At 37.0% G+C, this 27,109-nt stretch overlaps 1 protein-coding gene across 4 annotated transcripts in view; it reads right to left on the bottom strand.

Moving 5' to 3' along the window:
* nAChRalpha3 (nicotinic Acetylcholine Receptor alpha3) overlaps window positions 1-27,109 on the bottom strand; it is a 515,737-nt gene that overhangs the window by 329,719 nt on the left and 158,909 nt on the right. The gene's annotated exons all lie outside the window — the stretch shown is intronic.

Below are 27,109 nucleotides of genomic sequence, written 5' to 3'. Positions count from 1 at the left end.
TGGACCAGGGGTGACTCTAGAATTTGTTTGTACGATATGGGTATCAAATGAAAGGTGTTAATGAGTATTTTAAAAGGGCGTGGGCCTTAGTTCTATAGGTGGACGCCTTTTCGAGATATCGCCATAAAGGTGGACCAGGGGTGACTCTAGAATTTATTTGTACGATACGGGTATCAAATGAAAGGTGTTAATGAGTATTTTAAAAGGGCGTGGGCCTTAGTCCTATAGGTGGACGCCTTTTCGAGATATCGTCATAAACGTGGACCAGGGGTGACTCTAGAATTTGTTTGTACGATATGGGTATCAAATTAAAGGTTTTAATGACGGTTTTAAAAGGGAGTGGCCCTTAGTTGTATATGTGAAGCGCTAATTTATTTATATATGTAATACCACGAACAGTATTCCTTCCAAGATTCCAAGGGCTTTGGATTTCGCCCTGCAAAACTTTTTCATTTTCTTCTACTTAATATGGTTGGTGTCACACCCATTTTACCAAGTTTTTTTCTAAAGTTATATTTTGCGTCAACAGACCAATACAGTTACCATGTTTCATCCCTTTTTCGTATTTGGTATATAATTATGGCATTTTTCGTAATTTTCGATATCGAAAAAGTGGGCGTGATCATAGTCGGATTTCGGCCATTTTTTACACCAATACAAAGTGAGTTCAGATAAGTACGTGAACTGAGGTTAGTAAAGATATATCGATTTTTGCTCAAGTTATCGTGTTAACGGCCGAGCGGAAGGACAGACGGTCGACTGTGTATAAAAACTGGGCGTGGCTTCAACCGATTTCGCCCTTTTTCACAGAAAACAGTTATCGTCCTAGAATTTAAGCCTCTACCAAATTTCACAAGGATTGGTAAATTTTTGTTCGACTTATGGCATTAAAAGTATCCTAGACAAATTAAATGAAAAAGGACGGAGCCACGCCCATTTTGAAATTTTCTTTTATTTTTGTATTTTGTTGCAACATATCATTACTGGAGTTGAATGTTGACATAATTTACTTATATACTGTAGAGATATTAACTTTTCTTTTAAAATTTGAATTAAAAAATTTTTTTTTTTAAAAGTGGGCATGGTCGTTCTCCGATTTTGCTAATTTTTATTAAGCAGACATATAGTAATAAGGGTAACCTTCCTGCCAAATTTCATCATGATATCTTCAACGACTGCCAAATTACAGCTTGCAAAACTTCTAAATTACCTTCTTTTAAAAGTGGGCGGTGCCACGCCCGTTGTCCAAAATTTTACTAGTTTTCTATTCTGCGTCATAAGTTCAACACACCTACCAAGTTTCATCGCTTAATCCGTATTTGGTATTGAATTATCGCACTTTTTCGATTTTTCGAAATTTTTGATATCGAAAAAGTGGGCGTGGTTATTGTCCGATATCGTTCATTTTAAATAGCGATCTGAGATGAATGTCCAGGAACCTACATACCAAATTTCATCAAGATACCTCAAAATTTACTGAAGTTATCGTGTTAACGGAGAGACGGACGGACGGACGGACATGGCTCAATCGAATTTTTTTTCGATACTGATGATTTTGATATATGGAAGTCTATATCTATCTCGATTCCTTTATACCTGTACAACCAACCGTTATCCAATCAAAGTTAATATACTCTGTGAGCTCTGCTCAACTGAGTATAAAAAAAAATAAACGTAAGGCGCGATAACCTCCGAAGAGATTTTAGGCCGAGCTTCTCTTCCAATTTGCGACGTGCTCTTTTTAACACTGCCGAGGGGCGACCCTGCTTAGAAAAATTGTCTTCTAATTGAAAAATCTTATTTCTAAAATTTTGATGTTGTTTTGCCCGGGGTGTGAACCCAGAGCATTCGGTACCATCCCAAATAAATTATAAATTGAAAATTGCTTTAAATAAAGGTTTTCACTCATTTAAAAGCAATGAGAGCAATTCTTGGGTTTAGAGCACCTGTGCACTTTTTGTATGGAAAGTCGCAATGAAGTTCCTCTAAACATTAAAATGAAATGCTGAAACAATCTATACATTTCAATGTCCTCAACAATATTTTACTGTAACAAAAGAAAACAGAAAATTTTAATTTTTTTTGGCACACCCTAATGTGTTGGCAAGTTTGAGTGTAGTTTTTTGTTCATTCATTTATCAAATAACTTCATTTTCCACTATCCAATCGTATTTGCAATCATATTTTTTAACAAGTCTTGCAGTTTCGCCTGCCGGCAACTTTACGACGCCTACAACTTTTACACCGCAGGATCTTTTTATATAAAAATGTGTTCCCTTGCTGACACTTGTCGGTGTGAGTCGCCCAATTGCCAGCGAGTCGGCGCGTCATTTTTCATTTCACTGCCTCTAAAATTTGTTATGTTTTGCCGGAGCTAACTTACCGAATCTTATTTTACACCACATACAATTTTTTGCTTATTTTGGGAGATGAACCAAGACAAATGTCAGTCAATTTGGCAGCATTTGTTTTGCTGGTGTTGCGCCTAAAAAGTTACTTTAAAGTGACAGCAACTTCTTTATATGGAAGTGAATTGAGTATGTTTGTGGGAATGTGCCGGTAGTAGGTGAAATCGAGTACTTTCAGAAGATGGAGGAAAAATTGATTTTTTTTTTTTGTAGGTTCAAAGTGAGAAGGCGTTGCAGGAACAGTAGGCAGTGAAAACAGAAAAGCAGTGAACCTTAGACGTTCTATTAAATAGTTGGCCACAGTACAGGGCCATAAAGGTCTGATTACAGACTGCGCATCCAAATATTAGCAAAGGCGCCTGGAACGCGTACCAGGAGCGTAGATGGAGGGACGGGAATGTCGATGATGACACACCGGAGGATCAAGGAATGCCGGTTAATGCCAAATGCTAGGCACCGCCATCTCCATGAATGCATGGTGGTGGAATGGAAACAGGAGTTGTACCAGCCGGAACTACATAGGCCGATCATTGGGCTTAGTGGAAGTACACCATAAGGGCACAGTGGTAGGCCCTTTAGCTCTCGTATCGATCCACGTTCGAAACCTGGGTTGAAGTAAGGGTTGGTGCAACCAAAATGGATGATTTTGGATGATTTCGATTTGGACGAATAAAACCAAGACCGTAACTGCAACAAAGGCGAATTAATTTTGAAAACCGGAACGGAACTGAACCAATTTAGAACAGGTACCTAAGGTCTAGAAGGTTCAACGTGGTCATATTAAATCGTCGCCGCTATTGGTAGTACCTTAATAGTGCTTTAACAGAAAAATACCGGACATATATCCGACAAAAAACCATCAACACCGATAACACTTCAAAACTTTCGAGGACTGTTCTTATCCCCACAACAACAAAAACAGAACAAGAAATCAAATGATAAAGTCGAATCGGGTGAAAGATCCGAAAATTTTATTTGAAGAGCGATACACGAATTCGAAAAAGTCGTAACTTGCCCAACAAAAGTCTAAACTGAACAGATTATGATCTTAAACCGAATCACATTCTCAATCTGAAACCAACACGGAAAAAGAAACGAATATAAAATATTTTTCAAGAATGACACTAAACACAAACTAAAATCTGAAACTGACTCAACTTTGGATTTTAAAACCGAAACAAAAACTGGAGTGGAAGTGGAACCAAAACAAAGTTTTGGACACGTTTCAGCACAAAACTCACTCGAAAAAAGTGATGAACGAAATTGAAACCGGGCGGCGTTCTATAACGGAATTGAATGCACTGAAGAAAACAAAGACCAAAAAGAAAGCACAAGGTGAGACAAAGCTTGTTGAAACTCTCTAATTTTCCTTTTAAGATAAGGTGATGAGATATGCGTTGCATAAACCAGAGAACGTGTGACTAAAGAGAACCACCAACAGAATGAATAGTGGGAAATAGTAAAGCATCAAATCGCGGGTAGGTAATTCACCATTGTGGAAATGTGGCTTGAAATTCGTAAATTTCGACGATAGAAAAATATTATTTTATTAAAATAAACACTATGTAACCATTTTTTTAACGTTTTAAATAACTTTTTTTGAGAAATTTCAACGAAAGCACCGCTTTTTTTGCTAATCTTCAAGTCGGTAATGTGGTGAATTACCTACCACCAGTATGACAATTTCTCTTGCTGTCCCTTCTTGGTTATTCTCTATAAATTTACGTCTCTAGCAAAAACTTTAATCCGTATTACTCTACTTTCCTGGTCTCTTTTCACCGCTGAGGTTAAAAAACCAAGATTGGAATAAAAATGGTTCCTTAAGTTCATCAGCTGAAGCATCCCTTGGTTCTGTTTTGATGGTAGCTTCTATATGAGCATAAGGGTAAGGAAAAAAAAGAAAAAATTGCTATGAAAAGTCCCGGAGTAATTGAAAATGTTTTTTTAGTCTAAAACCATGGATTATCTTTACTGTCATGTCAACCTCTGTAGAGCGAGTCTATTTAGATTGACTTTCACAATATGCATGATTTTATCCAACCTAGAGAATTTTAAAGTTGTATAAATTCTCTGCAATAAGTTTAAAATATTGGTAAAGTTCCACTATCAAAATGCAGCTCCAAAGCAAGCACAAGGGTTATAATTTTACATGTTAGCCAACACATCTCCTCCAACGGCAACCGCAGCATGAGGTTAAGCGCATAAACTTTGTAATTCCCTAACTTATACATCTCTATTGAATATATTCAAAAGCCATAGCAGCATGCCCAACAACAACAACACTTGCAACCATTTAAACCACATGCAGCCATTTAACGCTACTACAACTATATACTACATATAAACGCACACATACTCTCATACATAAACGCTAACAAACATTCTCTCAATCACCTTCGTCATATTGCTGTTTTACATTTTACGATTGATGTTACAGCGCGTAGTTGGCTGTTATTTTAACTCTTACACCACTACGTACAACTCAAATTATGCATATTAAAAGTTTAATACGGATATACTCAACTTCTCATCATTGCTCAGTCGGAGCACAACTTTTTGGAGTACATTGGTGCATTCACCAGGTGCGGTTTGTTCACTTATGAAAATGAATGTGAATGGTGAGAAAAGTTTCGCGCGTCCCAGTGGGATTTGCGGTACCGAGTATATCTGCATATTATATATGCGTGTGTGTGTATTTTCCTAGGTATACGAGTGTCTATTCCATGCTTTATTTATGTTGTTTAATAGCTGCTGGCTTGTTTGCTGGCTATCTCATATCCCAGCGGAGTTTGCCTATTGGGAAAGTGCTGTGCCCATTGCATTGCAAAAGTTTATAGAGCAAATACTTAATAGCTGGCATAGGGTTTCAACAAAAAGCAAGCATGGTATCAAGGTAAATCGCAGCAGAAGTAAGGTAAATGCTGGAAAAGGACGTTAGGTCAGTTATGGTCCTGTTTGATCGTCAGCCGTGCCATGTTATCTAAAATTGTCGCGAGCTCCTTTCACGTCCAAACCATGCTCGATCACTTCTAGAGCTTTCAAGTAAGCTTTTTTGACCTAGCTCCTACGTGCCTTTTCCAGCATTATTTGGAATCGTTTAGCTTTGGTAACTTGAACCGGACAAGTTCCGTTTTTGTTGGACTTTCTCCAGAATATTTTGCGCTGCCTATCCCTTAAAGCCGCAAAATTGCCGCTTCCATGTGCTAAATTTTACAAAATAAATAAAAACATGGCGCAATTGGCTGGATATCACCTACATAATGTGGCGAATGTTGACATCACTAGGCTGTTAGTAAATAATCACGCAACAACAAAAGCATTAAAACAAGCCACACTTGTGTACGTGAACATTTCAATCATGATTTACACACATACATGGAAGGCGGCGAGAAGTACATGCACACAAATAACCAGCTGCTCGAAGTGAAGAGGAATCTCACATACACATGTAGTCATGAACCGAAGTTCTTACTGACACATACACACGCATATAACTAAATACCAAGCAGGAGATACAAGAGTTCTATAAGGTGAAACGTTTAGACCTTTGGAGAATAACAGAGAGTTTAAAAGCAGCGCAAGGCAACAGAGAGTGTAAAAACAGCGCAAGCTAAGTAATAACTAATCAGTTTTGATTTAAGCACGCTATTGGTTGTGAAGTATAATTGTGAAGTACTACTCCCAAAGTAATCATCATAAAGACCAGTTTGCAATACTGAATATTGGAGTGATTTATTCAACAGTTTAGCGACTCGCAGAAGATTTCAAATAAGCGGAGTTTCACTAAATTCGTTACAATATTTTTACGCCGACTCCCAACGGCATACGTAAAACAGGTGAATTTTCACTGAAAAGTTTTTCAAGGCAAAAATAAAAAAACACCCCTCCAAAAAAAAAAAAAAAAAAAAACCGATCGATGCGGGCGACTTCCCTGGAAAAAACTTTTTTGTAACTGGCAAAACTTATTTCTTAATTTAAGATGTCGATAACACTTGGCACCCGGGAGCTTCAGTGTAGTAGGGGAAGTATGCTAATACAACGGCGGGCGCCAAGCTAATGGTTGGCAAAAATTTACCTGTGATCAGAACCACTAAGTCGTGTACGTATATTGTTTTTCCTTCTGCACCGAAGAGTTCCAGAATTTTATTAATTACCATTATCTGTAGATGAGAGGATAGCAGGCCTCCCTGTGAAGGATCTTTGGTAGCCTTTTTACTTACTGAGCCAGTTTCTCAAGTTTGAGTTGACGAATATGGTGTGTTGGGTTCTATGTCGTATAAGTTTATTTATTTCTTTATTACAGCTTAATTAAGCCTAGCTTATATCTATTTACAATGTATATAAATAATTATCTTAACTAGACTAGCATATTTTAACCTATTGAATCTATGAACTACCATATTGTGCTGAACTGTTGCAGACATTCGAATCATGCCAATATTATTTTTATGCCAGTTGTCTCTGGTATGAAGGCCATTTACGCATAAGCACGAAGGCGACATCCGAACGGCGATGCACTGATTTGATCGAGCGATGCACTGCAGTATGTGCTTCGGCGACTTTTATTGTGCCCTGCAGATGACCTCCCTTCGGTTAAGCGGCATCAATCCGGGAAAATTTAGCGGTGTCTCTTCTCTGCGGGTAAATAAGACTTTTCGGTGTTTTAAGAACAAAGGAGGAGTGGGTTATTGGTCTGTAAATTTTGTTTCCTTGCTTTCGGAATGAATACCACACGTACACTTCTCCAGGCTTCGGGAAAATAAATATATTGTGGCCTCTTGAATCTATTTAGATGGCGTATTCATTTGTTGCCCGCAGCATGCAACATGGCCACCATCACTCCTTAAGGTCGTGCCAATTTGATGGATAACTGACTCATCTCCCTTAAGTTTGTACATATTGATCTTGGATATAAAGAAAACCAAATATTTGCAAACTCTAACTAAAAAATTAAAAAATAATTCATTTTGCTTTTGAAGTTTGATATGCCTTCAGCAACCATGATTTCACGAAATTCTGAGAAGTAATTTGAACTTGCTGTGAATATCAAAAACTAAAAAAGCATAAACCAAATGGTCAAATATATTTTATCAGGATTAGAAAAACACAAATCACTTTTACGGATGAAATGACGAGAAAACACACCAATGAGATGGCAGCTGTGAGCAGCTGGATAGGGTGATGAATGCATTGTTGTTGGCTACGTTGATGAGGCATTAAAAACAGAATTTTTTCAAGAAATTGAGCGATGTTTGCAATTCATGAGTGAATTATTAAACCACCATACTTATATAAAAATACATATATATGTATATACAACAAATGTTGATGGCGTTAAATTTTAGTATGTGTGTTCAACGTAAGTGAAAATCAGTTGAATTAACACTGAAAGAAATGGTGCTAGTAAAATCAACAAATCGGTTCTGTTGTTCTTGTCTTAACGGAGATTCGGTTAAATTGATCGAATTATGGTTAATTCGACCGAGTTCTTTGTCAAGCGAACAAATTAGTTTAGTAATTTCAACAGAAGAGAAATTGTCGCTCTTAAGTTAACAAAATTCTGTAAAATTGACAGTCCCTAATCAATTTAACTGATTTTTTGTTAAGACAACTGATCTCACTGGTCATTTCAACAGCGATCAACAATCAACACATGAGCAAATTTCAAAAAGAATTTTACGCTCACTGCGCTCTCTACTTTGTATTTATGTATGCTGTGTACTATATGTATGCACATATTTAAGTATGTATATGGCGGCCGCAGTGATGTGATGTTATCGTGATCCGCCTACCACACCGAAGACCCTGGGTTTCCACGCCAGAAAGACAACATAAACATTTTAGATACATTTTTTTTTTTCAATTAAAACAAAATTTTCTTAAGCGGGGTCGCCCCTCGGCACTGTTCGGCAAGCACTCCGAGTGTATTTCTGCCATGGAAAGATCTCAGTGAAAACTCATCTGCCTTGCAGATACTGAAACATAGGTATCTTCGTACAAAGCTGACGCAACAACTTTTTTTTTGTTCATTTGACTACTAAAACGGTCAATTACGAATCAACAATTTGCGCGCAGTTGATCCAACATCTTGTTGGATGGATAAAAACTGACAAAATTTTCGGTTGAATTGACCCGTATTTCGGTTGATTTTACCAGTATTTTTCTTTCAGTGAAGGAAATTAAAAGCCTTAAAGCGATAAAATAATATATGAAAGTTTATTCGCTCTGCCTATAGGTATGTGTGAACACACAAGCACACGATGAAATATGAACATCATCCTTGTTCCCACTTTATAAAAATATGGAATGAAAGCCAAGGCCACGCGTGCCAAAAATAACTTTATGTAAGAAATACAAAAGCAGAACAAAAAAAAAAAGGAGAGAGAAAAATAACAGAACATAAGGCCCCTCAATGCGAAATGTATTGTGTTACTTAATGAATTCACATACTTCAAGTTTGGGCTACGGATTCATACGCGATACCACACCTAGGATACATAAAAAAATTTCGTATACGTCCCTACAAAAAATGCGACTAGTGTTGGATGAGAAATGAGGAATGAGGAGTATGCGACTATAGGCAGTTTTGATACGGGTAGGAGTTGTCCCTTTTGTTTGAGCATGTCCTATGGAGAGACCACTTGTACCTGTTTATGCCTGAACGGGGAGTGTCGGACAGACTTTTTTTGCAATGCTCGACACTTCCTCTTTGTACTCTTTTGGGAAGTGTCCGACAGGCCCCTTTTGTATCCATACGGGTAGTGTCGGATATATTCTTTTCGTACCTCTATAGCCACAGTCACACAAGCTTCTTTTGTTCGCCTATGGGTACTGGCGGACAAATCCTTTTTAATATTTCTTAAACTCTAATACAATATTCTTAATTTTTTTCGTATTTGGGGGGGGGGGGGGGGGACGGGGGCAACCTTCAACAAAATTCAGTCTATCCTAGTTTTATACAAATTTTTTATTCGTAAAATATCTAATGTAAATCGACTGCATCCCTCAAGAGAGCCTTTTAGAGGTCTAGAGATTCTTCCAATAATAGACCTTTATTATTTTAAAGTTTTTAAAATCTTTTTCATTAGGTGTGGTTATCTGCAGAGTATGAGGTCAGAAACTTATAACCTTAGGATAAACTTTCATCCTAGATTTATCGTACCTCCTTCTAGAACCACACATTCAACAAAGTTTTTTACAATTTTATCCAGGAAACTCTTCAACATACTAACATCGGAAATTCGTGACATGAGGAATATTCTACAATTTACAAAATGTGTGAAATCCTTTCTTCTGAGTTTCTCACATAATGAAATCGAAGTTTTGCTACGACCTATTCAATAATTAGCTTAATAACAGAGACCAAAAGAAAATAATAGCAGTAACTTGCTTTACTTTATTTTATATACCTGCACCATTATTTCTTCTTTCAATTACTTTTAGCTTTTCCAATAGTAGCAACTCGTATTTAGGTTAAAAATCATATGTAGGCTTTAAAAAAAAATTATAACTTAATTTCGATATTTAGCAGTCACCCCACTGCACTAATGCGCTAATGTTTCAATATTTTTGATAGATATGACATTTGTCACTTTGTTAAGCTTAACATAAACAAGTAAGGAAAGCTAAGTTCGGGTGTAACCGAACACTACATAATCAGTTGAGAGCTATGGAGACAAAGTAACGGAAAATCATCATGTTGGAAAATGAACCTAGGGTAACCCTGGAATGTGTTTGTATGACATGTGTATCAAATGAAAGGTATTAAAGAGTATTTTAAGAGGGCTATAATTCTATAGGTGGACGCCATTTAGGGATATCGCCATAAAGGTGGACCAGGGGTGACTCTAGAATGCGTTTGTATGATATGGGTATCAAAAGAAAGGTTTTAATGAGTGTCTTAAAAGGGAGTGGGTCTTAGTTCTATAGGTGGATGCCATTTCGGGATATCGCCATAAGGGTATACCAGGGTGACTCTAGAATGTGTTTGTGCGATATCGGTATCAAATTAAAGGCCTTAATGAGAGTTTTAAAAGGGAGTGGTGGTAGCTGTATATGTGAAGGCGGTTTGGAGATATCGACCAAAATGTGGACCAGGGTGACCCAGACCAACATCTGTCGGGTACTGCTAATTTATTTATATATGTAAATCCTGCCAAGATTCCAAGGGCTTTTGATTTCGCACTGCAGAACTTTTTCATTTCCTTCTACTTAATATTGCAGGTGTCACACTAATTTTACAATGTTTTTTCTAAAGATGTATATTTCGTCAATTAACCAATCCAATTACCACGTTTCATCCTTTTTTCATATTTGGTATAGAATTATGGTATTTTTTTAATTTTTCGTAATTTTCGATATCGAAAAAGTGGGCGTGGTCATAGTCGGATTTCGACCATTTTGTATACCATAGTGATATAAAGTGAGTTCAGATAAGTACGTGAACTGAGTTTGGTAAAGATATTGATTTTTGCTCAAGTTATCGTCCGACTGTGTATAAAAACTGGGCGTGGCTTCAACCGAGTTCGTCCTTTTTCACAGAAAACAGTTACCGTCCTAGAATTTAAGCCCCTACCAAATTTCACAATAATTGGTAAATTTTTGTTCGACTTATGGCATTAAAAGTATCCTAAACAAATTAAATGAAAAAGGGCGAAGCCACGTCCACCTATAGAACTAAGGCCCACTCCCTTTTAAAACCCCTCATAAATACCTTTAATTTGACACCCATATCGCACAAACACATTATGGAGTCACCCCTGGTCCACCTTAATGGCAATATCACGAAAAGGCGTCCACCTATAGAACTAAGACCCACCCCCTTTTAAAATACTCATTAACACCTTTCATTTGATACCCATATCGTACAAACAAATTCTATAGTCAGCCCTGGTCCACCTTTATGGCGATATCCTTAAATGGCGTCCACCTATAGAACTGTGCCCCACTCCCTTTTAAAATACTCTTTAATACTTTCCATTTGATACCAATGTCATACAACTACATTCCAGGGTCACCTTAGGTTAATTTTCCTGCATGGTGATTTTCCCTTATTTTGTCTCCATAGCTCTCAACTGAGTATGTAATGTTCGGTTACACCCGAACTTAGCCTTCCTTACTTGTTTTAATTTGACTTAAAAAAAATTTTTTTTTAAAGGGGGCGTGGTCGTTTTCCGGTTTTGCTAATTTTTATTAAGCGTACATATAGTAAAAGGAGTAACATGCCTGCCACATTTCATCATTATATCTTCAACGACTGCCAAATTACAGCTTGCAAAACTTCTAAATTACCTTCTTTTAAAAGTGGGCGGTGCCACGCCCGTTGTCCGAAATTTTACTAGTTTTCTATTCTGCGTCATAAGTTCAACTCATCTACCAAATTTCATCGCTTAATCCGTCTTTGGTAATGAATTATCGCACTTTTTCGATTTCGAAAAAGTGGGCGTGGTTATAGTCCGATATCGTTCATTTTAAATAGCGATCTGAGATGAGTGCACAGGAACCAACATACAAATTTCATCAAGATACCTCAAATCATTTTTTTTTTCGATACTGATGATTTTGATATATGGAAGTCTATATCTATCTCGATTCCTTTATACCTGTACAACCAACCGTTATCCAATCAGAGTTAATATACTCTGTGAGCTCTGCTCAACTGAGTGTAAAAATACATACGCATATTAGGCATTTGTTAGTTATACTTCATAATGGTAAACTTGTTTATTTTTATTTTGCTATTGTAACTTTGCTACATATGTAAAGAGATAGTTATAAGAAACATGCTTAATAAAAATGAAATGAATGAATGAAATTAAAAATAAAAAGAATAAATGTAAGGCGCGATAACGTCCGAAGAGATCTAAGGCCGAGCTTCTCTTCCAATTTGCGTCGTGCTCCTTTTGATTTTCCCTACAAATTGGCCGGACGGGACCTACATGTTTTATGCCAACTCCGACCGGCATCTGCAAGGCAGATGAGTTTTCACTGAGAGCTTTTCATGGCACAAATACACTCGGAGCGCTTGCCAGACACTGCCGAGGGGCGAACCCGCTTAGAAAAATTTTCTTTTAATTGAAAAACCTTATTTCTAAAATTTTGATGTTGCTTTGCCCGGTGTTCGAACCCAGGGCATACGGTGTGGTAGGCGGAGCACGCTACCATCACACCACGGTGGCCACCAAATTATAAAAACAAATAATACGATAATGGAACATATGGTCCTAGTATTTTAGGTTCGTTATAGAGCTCCGCATTTTTCTTAAATAATGCTATTCAATAACATTTAATCATTTCATTTTATTCATTTCGTTGCTGTTTGTTTTTTACTGTGTCTTTCAATTGGCTACATAAATTTCAAACTGACTGATGCCAAATATAACCAAAAGGGACTAGAGGGGATCAATTATACCCCAATGTGGACAAAATAGATCAATCGCAGACCGCTCTCCTTAGGGATTTATCGCACGATTTTTTGCAGGGATATTAAAGACACACACATATATACATATCTTTATATGTGTATGTAAAACAAAAGTTATAATCTTAAATATTATCTTGATAAATTTGTCAAAGTTCGCCTAGGCTTTGCTTTGGTTTGAGTGCAAATATTTTATGATTTAGAGCCTAGGACGTGCCAACATAAATACAACAATAAATATAAATCATTGCTTTAAGAAAATAATGGTCAAATATTAAGTGACCTAACATAAGCAAATTGTGAAAGAAAGTAACTTTTTAGTATATATGTAAATAAAACTACAGTTACTTAAATGTTGACTAGACAATAACCAATGCCAATACAGTTATTTATTGCATGTATAAATTATAAAAGGAAAATATAAAAAAATGTTAAGCAATTCATTTACATAAATAAATGGGCGAAATCCGGGACATATTCTTGCTGAACTTTGATTTTTTTTAAATTCTGACATAGAAATTTTAAAAATATTTATGAGAAATAAATATATAAAAGTGGAGCGCACATTAATTGGATTGGAAAGTTAGCAGAAAAGGAGTTAACTTATCAATATTATCGTCAATTAATTCCGCTCCACCTTCATATTTTTATTTCTCATAAATATTTTTACAAATTCTATGTCAAAATTTTAAAATCAAAGTTCAGCAAAAATATGTCTTTATATAAGGACACATTTTTCGCTGATTTTGTCTTTGCTTAAAATTTTTTTCTTTTGCTTTTGTTTTCTACTTTTTCAGTTCTAGGTGGGAAAGGGTAGTGCCTTATTTATTACAAAGTGAAAAACTACTTTTATTAATTCAGAATACGTAAAATACTTGTACGTATACAATATAGTACATATCAGAAAAATACGCCAAGCCACATTAATTTTTAAGCTACTTGAAAATGGTTCATATATGCCAAGGTTGAATTGCTACAAGTGAGTATGTGCATGAAGCTCCAAGAATGTAGCTCAATGGACAGTCTCTTGATGGCAAGATTCCCCCGTTCCGTACGATTTTTCTAAATATCCCAATTTGTGCGCCCCCTATCGAAACTTTTTATACTCAGTTGAGCAGAGCTCACAGAGTATATTAACTTTGATTGGATAATGGTTGGTTGTACCGTTATAAAGGAATCGAGATAGATATAGAATTCCATATATCAAAATCATCAGTATCGAAAAAAAATTTGATTGTACCATATCCGTCCGTCCGTCCGTTAACACGATAACTTGAGTAAATTTTGAAGTATCTTGATGAAATATGGTACGCAGATTCCTGGGCCTCATCTCAGTTTGCTATTTAAAATGAACGATATCGGACTATAACCACGCCCACTTTCGATATCGAAAATTTCGAAAAACCGAAAAAGTGCGATAATTCATTACCAAAGACGGATAAAGCGATGAAATTTGGTAGGTGAGTTGAACTTATGATGCAGAATAGAAAATTAGTAAAATTTTGGACAATGGGAGTGGCACCGCCCTCTTTTAAAAGAAGGTATTTGAAAAGTTTTACAAGCTGTAATTTGGCAGTCGTTGAAGATATCATGATGAAATTTCGCAGGAACATTACCCTTATCACTGTATGTATGCTTAATAATAAAAATTAGCAAAATAGGAGAAAGACCACGCCCACTTAAAAAAAAAAACAAATTTTTTAAAGTAAAATTTTAACAAAAAATTTAATATCTTTACAGTATATAAGTAAATTATGTCAACATTCAACTCCAGTAATGATATGGTGCAACAAAATACAAAAATATAAGAAAATTTCAAAATGGGCACGGCTCCACCCTTTTTCGTTTAATTTGTCTAGGATACTTTTAATGCCATAAGTCGAGCAAAAATGTACCAATCCTTGTGAAATTTGGTAGGGTCTTAGATTCTAGGACGGTAACTGTTTTCTGTGTAAAAGGGTGGAACCGGTTGGAGGCACGCCCAGTTTTCATACGCAGTCGTCCGTCTGTCCTTCCGCTCGGCCCTTAACACGATAACTTGAGCAAATACCGATATATCTTTACTAAACTCAGTTCACGTACTTATCTGTGTTCACTTTATATTGGTATAAAAAACGGCCGACATCCGACTATGACCACGCTCAATTTTCGATTTCGAAAATAACGAAAAAAGAAAAAAATATGAAAAAACATGATAATGAAATATCGTGAAACATATGATGAAATATGGTAATTGGATTAGTTAATTGACGCAAAATATAACTTTAGAAAAAAACTTTGTAAAATGGTTGTGACACCTACCATATTAAGTAGAAGAAAATGAAAAAGTTCGGCAGGGCGAAATCGGAAGCCCTTGGAATTTTGGTAGGAATACTTTTCGTGGTATTACATATAAAATAAACTAGCGGTATCCGACAGATGATGTTCTGGGTCGCCCTGGTCCACATTTTTGTCGATATCTCTAAAACGCCTTCACATATACAACTACCACCACTCCCTTTTAAAACCCTCATTAACACCTTTCATTTGATACCCATATCGTACAAACAAATTCTAGAGTCACCCCTGGTCCACCTTTGTATTGAAAATGCTTACAAACATTTAACCGACCTAATACAAAAGAAATGAAATGAAAAGCTGGCTTATGACTAAAAAAAAAAACAAAAAAACAAAGCCACCTTTTCGTAGACCGGGTCACATATATGAAATACACATGTAGCTCTAAAGCTGGACGGCGAGTGATGAAATGACTCTGTGTTCCAAACTTACTTAAGCCGCGGCTTTTAACATCCGAAGGGGTGACATAAGATCAACGGCCATAACGTCAATTGACCTTATGACTATTTCAAATAGCCTCGTAGGCATTTCAAGTTGTGACTGTATGAAACGGTTACAATGTCAAATTTAAAATGGTTAAAATGTCAACGATATTGACAACAAAGCCATCCTGCTTTTTCAAAATGGTCATAAAGTTAACCCGTTTTTCTAAACTAGCCATCATATAAAATATTTTGTTTCGCACCACCACGTACTACAATTTTAACAACTATTGAGCTACAGTTATGTTGAACTGTTTTCGCTATATTTTTGTTCAGTCTAATGAAAAGATAAATACAGTCCTCTTTTTCCTATATTCTTTTCAAATTCTCGTGAAAAATCGATGAAAAAGTGGCCCAATGAGGTTCCTTCTGAGAAAAGAGGGACTTATTCAACTAAAAGCATGTAGTGCTTATCGGATTAAAAGCTGGGCCGGTGGGATTATTTTATAGCTAATAAGAATATATTCAACTAAACTCCTCACTCAACTTGCGGAACTTTTGTTTTTGTAAGGTGAGACGGAAATTCCTTCGACGGCCATAGAGCCAAATTGACAAAGGTAATAAAATTCATTGACTTTGTGACATTAAAAATAATCATTGATTCAATTTATCTTGTAGTTATTTAAAGTGATCATAGCTTCAGTCGACTTATTTTGGCGTTGAATTTATGCCATTCGACCCGAATCCTCACAGCGACCCGTCAGTGCCCTAATCACCAATAACAATTGAACCCAAAAATTTCGACAGATCAACTGTCAACCACTTTCAGCCAAAATTATCTCACAATTGTGCAAAAGCTAAGAACGAAGATATACGTTTGTCATATCAATGACCAATTTTTATATAGGCACACTTCAGGTGCCCAGAATTACGTCAGAATCGATTGGTGTACCCAAGAGCCAATTGGATGCTAGACTGAAAATATTTCGAGGAAATCGCAAAAGAAATCAGTCAACTTGAGCTCGAGCGCACCACAGTGTAGTTCTGAGCCTTAATTGCCGTTTTGTTTCCAGTGTAAATTCCCATTCTTAATAGCGTCGACTAACTCATGGAGGACAATGCAGTTGGAAAATACAAACAGAAAATCACTCCACAGACTTTCCCTTCTACTTTCGATATATCGATGAACCAATTTACCAGTCGACTGCTCAATTTGAGATCCCTCCTGAAAGCCCATAGCTCATATCACGATGTGGATGAACGCCCGGGGCGAACTCGGATTACCCACAATATCACTCGTGTTAATTGTCATTTTCCAACGAAAACTATTATCTTTTCAAATTTCCATAGAAGACCAGCACATTTCTTTATTTACCAGGAAGAAAATAACGAATTGTTCTAGTCTTCTACACGAAGAACAAAATGTGTTAGTCTTTCCGGGCAACGACGTCAGTGCACTACTCTGGTGAGAGACACAGAAGTCAATTAAAACAGAGTATATTAACTTTGATTGGATAACGGTTGGTTGTACAGGTATACAAGAATCGAGATAGATATAGACTTCCATATATCAAAATCATCCGTATCGAAAAAAATTTGATTGAGCCATGTCCGTCCGTCCGTCCGTCTCCCCGCTAACACGATAACTTGAGTAAATTTTGCGGTATCTTAATGAAATTTGGTATGTAGGTTCCTGGGCACTCATCTCAGATCGCTATTTAAAAGGAACGATATGGGACTATAACCACGCCCACTTTTTCGATATCGAAAAATTGAAAAAGCGCCATAATTCATTACCAAATTCGGATAAAGCGATGAAACTTGGTAGGTGGGTTGAACTTATGACGCAGAATCGAAAATTAGTAAAATTTTGGACAATGGGCGTGGTACCGCCCTCTTTCAAAAGAAGGTAATTTCAAAATTTCGCAAGCTGTAATTTGGCAGTCGCTGGAGATATCATGATGAAATTTGGCAGGAACATTACTCCTTTTACTATATGTGTGCTTAATAAAAATTAGCAAAATCGGAAGAAGAACAAACCCACTTAAAAAAAAATTTTTTTTAAGTCAAATTTTAAGAAAAAATTCAATATCTTTACAGTATATAAGTAAATTATGTCAACATTCAACTCCAGTAATGATATGGTGCAATAAAATACAAAAATAAAAGAGATTTTCAAAATGGGCGTGGCTACGCCATTTTTCATTTAATTTGTCTAGAATCGAACAAAAATTTACCAATCCTTATGAATTTGGGAAGGACAAAGCTTCTATGACGGTAACAGCTTTCTGTGAAAATGACCTTTCGCTGGGCCGATAACACGATAACAAAAATCGATATATCTCTACTAAATTTAGTTCGCGTACTGATCTGAACTCACTTTATTTTGGTGTTAAAAATGGGTGAAATCCGACTATGACCACACCCACTTTTTCGATATCGAAAATTTCGAAAAATGAAAAAAAGCCATAATTCTATACCAAATACGAAAAAAGGGATGAAACATAATGATTGGATTGGTTTATTGACGCCTTCACATATACAACTAAGGGCCACTCCCTTTCAAAACCTTCATTAATATCTTTAATTTGATACCCATATGGTACAAACACATTATAGAGTCACCCCTGGTCCACCTTTATGGCGATATCTCGAAAAGGCGTCCACCTATAGAACTAGGGCCCATTCCCTTTTAAAATACTCTTTAATACCTTCCATTTGATACCCATACAAACACATTCCAGGGTTACCATAGGTTTATTTTCCTATATGGCGATTTTGCCTTATTTTGTATCCAAAGCTCTCAGCTTACATGTTGGATCTGTTTTCTGATCGATGTAATACTATTTCAATATCATGTAATTGTCATATCGGGACTACCTTGGATCAGTTCACGCTCATTTCGAGATCCTTTAAGAGCTATTTCAGAATCTATTCGTGACTGTTTTACAGAATTTTCGGAAATATTTTGGGAACACTTTCCGGTACTATTTCGTGGTCATTCCAGAACCATTTCGTGACTGTTTTCGGGACTTTGGATCATGCCACAACTGTTTTCCAATCGCTAACAAAATAGTTTTTATTTCGCGATCTTTTTGAAGTGGGTTTCAAAGCTATTTCCAGATCATTCCGGTACTGTCTGGGGATAATTTTGGCTTTAGTTTCGGAATAATTCCGTGATGATTGCAGAATAAATCCGGAAAGTTTTCCATACCACGTAAGGGCAATTTTCGATTTATTGCGGAATTACTTGGGGTTTGTTTCGGGATAACTTCAGGACCGTTTTGAGATTTTCGATGGATCAACTTTGGGCTATTTCAGGACCATTTTGGGACTGGTTATTAATACTGCCCCGAAAAGGTTCTGCAATAGTGTCGGATCGACCCCGAAAGCAGTCCCAAGGCTATTCAAAAGCATGAACAAATATATAATGAAAAAATGGTATATCAACTTGTATAATAAAAGTAAAAGAATAGCTGTTAAATTTTAACTTTTATTCTTAAGTTATAACACTACAATCCCTGAATTTAAGTTACTCAAATGCGCTTACCTACTGTTATCCCAATGGTTCATGATTAAAAAAATGTCTACTTTGAGTACTCTTATGGGATAAGTTAATCTGAAATTTGCGTGGGTGTACGTCATTATAATTTTAATTGTGGGATTTCGGATGAATACATTCAGAACTGTTCGTTCACTAGTCTTCAGATTTCTTACTATGTTAAGAGCACAGCCTTAATACAGCTATCTTATAGATGTCTATCCGGAATGCTAACATTTCCAAAAAATTAACCTGTGTTACAAAAGTAAGATTTACATACATATATTATATTTATGGTACGCATATAAAGGTATTCACCAAACAGAGGAGAGGCCGAGCAGAGCCGAGCCCCCAGCGGGTTAGGAGGCATAGAATATACCCGCGGCAGCTATGCCCATCGTAAGAGGCGACTAAAATCCCAAATTGATTCGAGGGGTTGCCAGCGCTATTTATAGCTCCTCCAACCCAATTTTCAACCTCAACTACCCGTGACAAATCCTGTTTCTTTAACAGCCGAGGCTCTGGCGGTCAAAAGTTCCTCATGGATGTGGTGGGTGGAAGGTCGGTATGGCCTAGAAGGTTTCATCTCGTTCTCGATATGGTCGGGCTAGTACCTTAATGGTGGTTGTTACCGAAACGTTCTGGATCTGCATATGACAAAGGACCATAAAAACCTTCGGGGAGAGACCTTATTGCTACAACAATAACAACAACAACAGGCCGAATTGAGAAATAAAGTCGGAAAGCAATGAAGCAATAAAAACCATCGAAGGTACTGATTCTGTTTACTTGTTTTCTGTGGGCGCAATAGGAAACATTATATAATCTCACAATAATTCTCCTTTTTAATTTTCATATTCCCCCACTAAAACTAAATTTTGACTTTTCACATTTCAACACTCTCATGCAGGCAATATTTCAAAGCTTAGCGCTCAACCCTGAAGGGTAACCAAATACAACGTAATTAGTGCATTTTCACATACTTGCGGATACTTGCATGCTTACGCGAGTACATGGCTTATGCGTAATCCTGAACAGAAGCAAAAAGGCAAATATAATTCTACAAGCATTTTCTGAAATATTCATGGTCACAAAAGCCTCATACCCATACAGATGCACATACTTACACCCTTACATATTACACACCCTTACATAGTAAACACAAATTAATAATAAAAAAACTTAAGCAAAAAGCATAGCTAAATATTTTGTTAAAAGCGCAAATTAGTTTGTGGTTTTGAAAATTAGCAGTGGCTACTCAACAGCAATTCGGCAGTCGGCATTGGGCAACGACAACCCAAGCAACCGCGAGGCAAAAAAAAAATATTTAAAAAAAAATACTCCGTTTTGTAGCAAGCATGGTAGACCGATTAGAACATAATATGAAAACATAGCAGCTATTTTTACTTTTAAAAATAAATGTCAAGTTGGAACGGTTATTTTTCGTTTAAAAATATAAGTTTTTATTCAACAGTTATTTGCGAAAAAAGAAAAAGGACAAGCTTTAAGGTTATTTGTTGGAAGTATAAAAAAGTCTATATTAAGCAGTGTTCGTGCCGTGATTGGCCACGAAAGAGGGTCTACGACAAAGTAAGTCCAACATGTATATTATGTATTAGACGATATGACTAGGGGCATGTCGGTTTCTGACTTTCAAGTGCAAAACACAAGATATTCTTTAGAATAAGAACGGCAGGAAGACCTACACAGAGGCAAAGGAATTAAAATCTACATCGACGTCTCGAAAATGGAAAACGGGCCTATACAGTGTTTTCCAGGCGGGAGTCTATGCCATGGAGAGAACAGCCAGGATAGTATAGTCCCACACATCAATGTAACGATTACTGTCAACAGCCACGCTGCCAGCCAAAAGAAACTGACGTGCGTCGGTAAGGCATCTCAATGTCTCCCGTTGCTTTGGTCGCTGGGCACAGTGCTATTAAAGAGAAAGAATTTGCAGACGAGATGGCGTGGAAATGCTCCGAAACGAACATTAACGAGGCGGACAGAAATTTGGGCATCAGGCTTACTGCAGATCAACCAGGTTGACTGTGAGGTCTCAAGGACCTTAAGGATATGTTTGAATAGGAAAGGAACTAGCTCCTTTTCAAGCCTAACCAATCTGCAGTGGTAGTACTTTCGGGTTTCATCAGAAGTTATTACGCTGTTGCACCAATGCTCTGACGGTAGCACATACCAACTAGCTTCCTTTGGAGAGGTTTTCATCACTTTTCTGCCAATGCCCAGAACTGAAAACAAGACTACATTGATTTCTGGGCGTATGGTCTGATAAAGGTAGCGAAGGTGGATCTTTCACTCCTACTTAAGTTCATCACAGAAAGCAAATAATTCGTTGAGGATCATTAGGAAGGAAACTGATTGGATGATTGTGCCGCAATCCAGCATCAGCTGGGAGCACTCACCCTGGTCAAAATCGGAAATAAACTAATTTTGTGGACTCAACACAAAGACAACAAATTAAGTCAATACCTAACAGTTATTGTAAAACATGGAAAGAAATGAATAAGACTTAATAGGCATTTGACCAAGAAAAACTAAAGGCGATATTTTAAGACACAAAAAGTAATAGTAAAGAATTCAAAGTTTTTAAACACTTAAGGGCAAGATTTACTTACTATTTTCGTATATGAAAATTATGAAGACTTAACGATAATTTTTTTTTTTTTTTTTAACGATAATTTTTGGACCTAAATAAATTACGAAAGGCTAACAAAAGGCATTTAAAAAATTTTGAAAACTACTTGAAATAGAAAAATACCCCATTCTATGCTCATGTCAAGTAATACGCTTACTTTTATAACTACGGCTTCCGTTGCCGTTTTGGGTTCAGCTATAGTTGCGGTTATTGGTACAGTTATGGTATAGGTTATGGTTTGGTTACTGTAATAGGTAAAGTTTTGGTTATGGCTAGGTTGGTGGTTATAGTTGTGTTAATGGTTATGATCATAGTTATGGGTAGAGTTATGGTTAAGGTTATGTCTACGGTTATGGTGAGGTTTGGGGTTATGGTTATTGCTATGGTTATAGTTATGTGTATGGGTATATTTATAATTATTGTTATGGTCCAGTTTATGGTTGGGCCTATGGTTATGTTAAATGCTATGATTATGTTTATGATTATGGTTATGGTTATGGTTATGGTTACGGTTATGTTCATGGAAATGGTTAGTATTATGGTTGCAACTACGGTTATGGTTATGGATGCGGTTATTGCTATGGCCATGGTTATGGTTAATGCTATGGTTATAGTTTTTTTATGGTTACAGTTATAGTTTTTGTTATTCTTAAGATTATGGTTAGGGTTGATTATGGTTACGGTTATGGTTTTGCTACGGTTAAGGTTACGGTTATTATTAAGATCATGTTTATGATTATAGTTATGGTTATGGATATGGTCACGGTTATGTTTATGGTAAGGGTAAGATTATGGTAATGGTAAGATTATGGTTAAGGTTATGGTTATGGTTATGGTTATGATTGTGGTTTTGGATATGATTTTGGTTATGGTTTTGGCTATGCTTTTGCTTCTGATTATGGTTATTGTTCTGATTATGGTTATTGTTATGGTTATGAATGTAATTATGTGTATGTTTTTGGTTTTGGTCATGATTATGGTTATAGTTACCATTATGGAATTGGTTAAGCTAACTGTTATGGTTATGCTTATGGATACTGTAACTTTGAGGGTCCATTGAAACGTATGATGAAATGCTTTTCGATGATAATATGTGTAGAGTAGAGGGTAGAGAAAACATTTTTTTTAGTTTTCACGGAACATATAAATCTCTTTGTATATTCTGGGCAGTCTAATTGTTAAAAAGAAAATGTTCTTCTTGTTTGTAGTAGATGCTGACTAATATTCATATTTAATATTTGCCACAAACATTTTTGCCCAAATTGTAACTGTTTTTTGCCACTTAACAGCAGAAACCCACAACATACTTTAAAAAAAGTAAGAGCATATATAATGTAGAAGCATGCATAGTAGCGCAAAGCTTATTGTTAATGTAGGGGGAGCGGAGAAAACTCCCTTTTTGCAAGTATATGTGTATGTACGAGTATTGAAGTAGAAAATTGTAAGAGTGATTAAACTCAGCAAACAAAAAATGCGCTTGTGTAGTGATGATAAGTAGACATAATTTGAATTATGAAAACAAAAATGTTCAACACTGCATTAAGGGGGGCAAGAAACACAAAAATATTAAATTAAAGACACACACTAATACATACGCGTATACGTACGATTTAAAGAGTATGTGCATACATTCAAACAAGTACATAAACAGGAGCACTGGGCGTTTACATAACATAAGTAAATGAGCTGCAGCGCAGGATGAGGGTGTCGAAAATGGAATTCGGTAATCCAGTGTTAAAAACTTCTAGATAAATGGGGGCTTTCACTGCGTATGTGGTTATAAATTATGAATGTGCTAAGAACAAACGCACACAAGTACTACATACATACATACACACACATTTGTTTACTTAAAAACGAACGATTTATGAACGTGTAAGAGGTTGGCAATAATGCGTGAAAACGGAAAAATAATTGTATTCTCAAAATAAAGTAAAGACGCAATAAAATGCATAAATTGAAGAGCATTAAAAACATGCAGTGTAATTGTCGGAGCTAAGAAGAAATTGCCAATCACGTGCACGTGTGCAACGCATACCCGCGCCAAGTGGAAACAAAAATGCAAATGAAAAACTTTGAATTCTGAATTTTTCATAACTAATTCATTTCCCATAATCTACGTGTAAACTGGTACCTCAATAGATATCTATCCAGAATGTTAAAAGTAGAAGACACGACAAAAATGCCTGTGAATATACATTTAACGAGTGCAAGCTGAAGTCAAAACCACCAAATTTTCTAGCCGAGAGTCGCCCAAATCCCTCATAGGCCTATCGTGAGCGATCTATAGGCACGGCGACAAATCAGAAATTTCAAAGTAAATGCACGAAAATGTGAACGCAAAGGCCACTAAGAACTAGACTATCTTAATTTATTTATTTTGAGCTGCCGTATTGAATATCGTAAAAATTGATATAAAATCAATCTAAATTTTTTAAATTTTTGTATGCAAAACCAAAGTCAATATCCAGCATTTAGTTTCTGAACAAAAAAATTCAATTCGAAATTAAGAGTTATGAAAATAAAAAAATCAGGGCTTAAGAATTATTTTTGATAAAAGAAAATTCAAGTTTATACCTTATAGTAAGTTTCTTTTGAACCATAAAACTCAGGCAATAATTTATGCAGGCGGCATTTTGTGAAATATTTCCTAGTTAGGTAATTTCGTGTGAGCGTATAAACGAGATCGAGCCGAAAACTTGGTTCTGGTTCGTGTGCTGTCCGCATACTAAAGGCCCGATCACAAGGAGCCATTTCCCGCTGTTTAAGTATGGCTAGACGGTGCTTCGTTCAAACCATATGCTTCGGACAACGAACCTGCTGATACCTTTTGCATAGCATGGCCTTTCTCGTCGCAACTCCTGCCGTCAAAAGGGATTCTCTTAGCATGCATGCTAAGTGGCTAGTGTGCCGTGATTGTCTTTGACATGCTAAGTAGGTCGCCTGATCTCCTAATATCGTAATTCAAGTTTGCTTGGTTATCTTGCAGGTAGGCGAAGAGCACCAGCTGAAGACCGCTTACTCCTTGAATCGGCTATTTATATTTCTTTTAATAGATGACGAAGTTGCAGCATCCAACGATAACCCTTCTGCATTCTCACTGCCCTTTATTATTTTTTTGAACATTTACACATATAAGAGATATTTTTTCGAATTTAGTTGCGGCTTGAAGCGACCCCTTGCAGCTGCTAAAGGCCTTGGACGAAGTGATGGGGGTTAAGCTAGGTTGAACTGGCCAGTCCATGAAAACCTCACATAGACTGAATAAGTCCGTAGTGTTACCAGAATTTTGTTTTAACGACCAAACTGAAAACCCCAGGACCTATGTTATAAAATAACTCCGTCCTCTTGGCAAATACTAGAAGCTTCCTAAGATTTAAGCCACTTGCTGCTTCTAGATCTGACAGCTGTATCACTCCTAATAACTGGAGTCTTAGCCTGGCAAGCGCAGGGCAAGAGTACAGCACGTCCTCGATCGTTTCCTCCTCCAGCCCGCACTTCCCACATCTGCTATCACTGACCAAGCCTAATTTAAAGGCATGTAATGCCAGAAGGCAGTGTACAGTCAGAATACCCGTCATGAGTCTACAGTCCTCTCTTTTTAATGATAGAAGCAATTTTGATAGTCTGATGTTTGTAAAACCTGCACATAATTTTCGACACTTTACAGCCCCACGCTTGAACCCACACCTTTCCTGCTTGGTCGATCATGTGCACCTCTCGCCTTCGCTTAATTTCGCCCACTCTAATTGGGACGTCTGCGGAGGAAGCTTCAAGGGATGCGCCCTTTTGAGCTAGTTCATCCGCGTTTTCATTCCCATCTATTCCCATATGCCCTGGGACCCAATATAGATGTATGCTTCTCCTTACCCCGATTCTCTTCAGGGACTGTTTACACTCTAACGCGCATTTAGATGCTGTGCTATGCGAGATTATTACCTTAATTGCTGCTTGACTGTCAATATAAAAGTTAACACGATTGCAGCTTGGACTCCTTTTCATCCAAGGTCTCTACAGCTTTATTTACGGCTACTATTTCCTCTTGGAAAACTCTACAGTAATCCGGCAGCCTGTAGGATCTGTTTGTTTTCGGATCAGCACAGTATACCGCAGACCCTACTCCTTCCACTACTTTGGAACCATTTGTGTACACAGAAGTGATGGGGGAATAAAACACCATAAGCTAAGCTTAGCGCCTTCTATATATCCAGAAATAACGCTTGGATGATAGCAGTCTATTTTGCACCCATCGGTGTAGAGTGAAATTGAGTTCTTCCTTCGCACACCATCCTCATTTGTTTCCTCTTGAGAGGCTTAACTTTATGCCACCTGTAAAAACTTAGTGAAGGCGTGTGATAGTCTGATAACACAGCCACATAGGAAGCCTTCTGAGGACACCACACTTCCCCGATTTCCAACAGTGAGAATCACGAAGTTTTACTGCCGCACAAGTTGGAGTGTTACTATTGTGAAGTTATTTTGCACGAGAAGACTATTTAAGCCTTTTCGGCCTTATATTCGCTTGCTCTCTGTATCCACACCCAGATATTTGACTGTCGAAGACAGTGTAAGGGCTGTACCATTTGGAGCAGGCTGTCGAAACTGTGGTGTTTTATTCTTTTTTGTAAACAGCATCAGCCTCACTTTACTAGAGCTTACGCTTAGGCCGTTTTTGGCTATCGAGACGTAAAGCATTCGACGCGCACGTTCCAGTATTTAACTCAAAGCGGATGGGAATGAACCTGATAAAGCTATTACAACGCCGTCTGCATATGTGACTACCTCCACTCCATTTTTATTGAGCTCAAGTAGAGTCCCGTTCAATGCAGCGACCCACAGAACTGTTGCTATCGACACACATATGTTTTTCAGCAGAAATTGGTGGTGGAAAGATCGCCCAAGAGGTTACGCTTCAGCTAATATATATGCTCCTGGTGTGGAAATTTTATCTTCCAATAACAAGAAATCGTGAGAGGAATAACATTTTCACTTTATTGCTAAATTTCTCATCATCCACTTCACCATTGTTGGCAGTTTTAAATCCGGCTTACACTTAGCTAATTGACTCAATCGGTTATTTATAGAATTTAAATTGCAAAATATGAGAAAAAGGACACGAGTATAGTTAAAATGGAAAAAATGCAAAGCGTCAAACAAGAAAGTGTCAATTGCTCTCGGGCTAAATCAAACACTCAAGTGGAATTCAACTGAACTTCACACAATTGAGTGCAATGCAGCAAAACTTAATACAATGACATTCCGCCAGCGCTGTGTGTGTAGCAATAACGCTATTCAAGCAAAGCCGACTGTTTGTAAAGCTTTTAG

The sequence above is a fragment of the Eurosta solidaginis genome, chromosome 4 (assembly GCF_040869045.1).
Source record: "Eurosta solidaginis isolate ZX-2024a chromosome 4, ASM4086904v1, whole genome shotgun sequence".
NCBI classification, from domain to species: domain Eukaryota; kingdom Metazoa; phylum Arthropoda; class Insecta; order Diptera; family Tephritidae; genus Eurosta; species Eurosta solidaginis.
The sequence above is the reverse complement of the archived record's forward strand: the minus strand, read 5'-3'. Positions and strand labels throughout refer to the sequence as shown.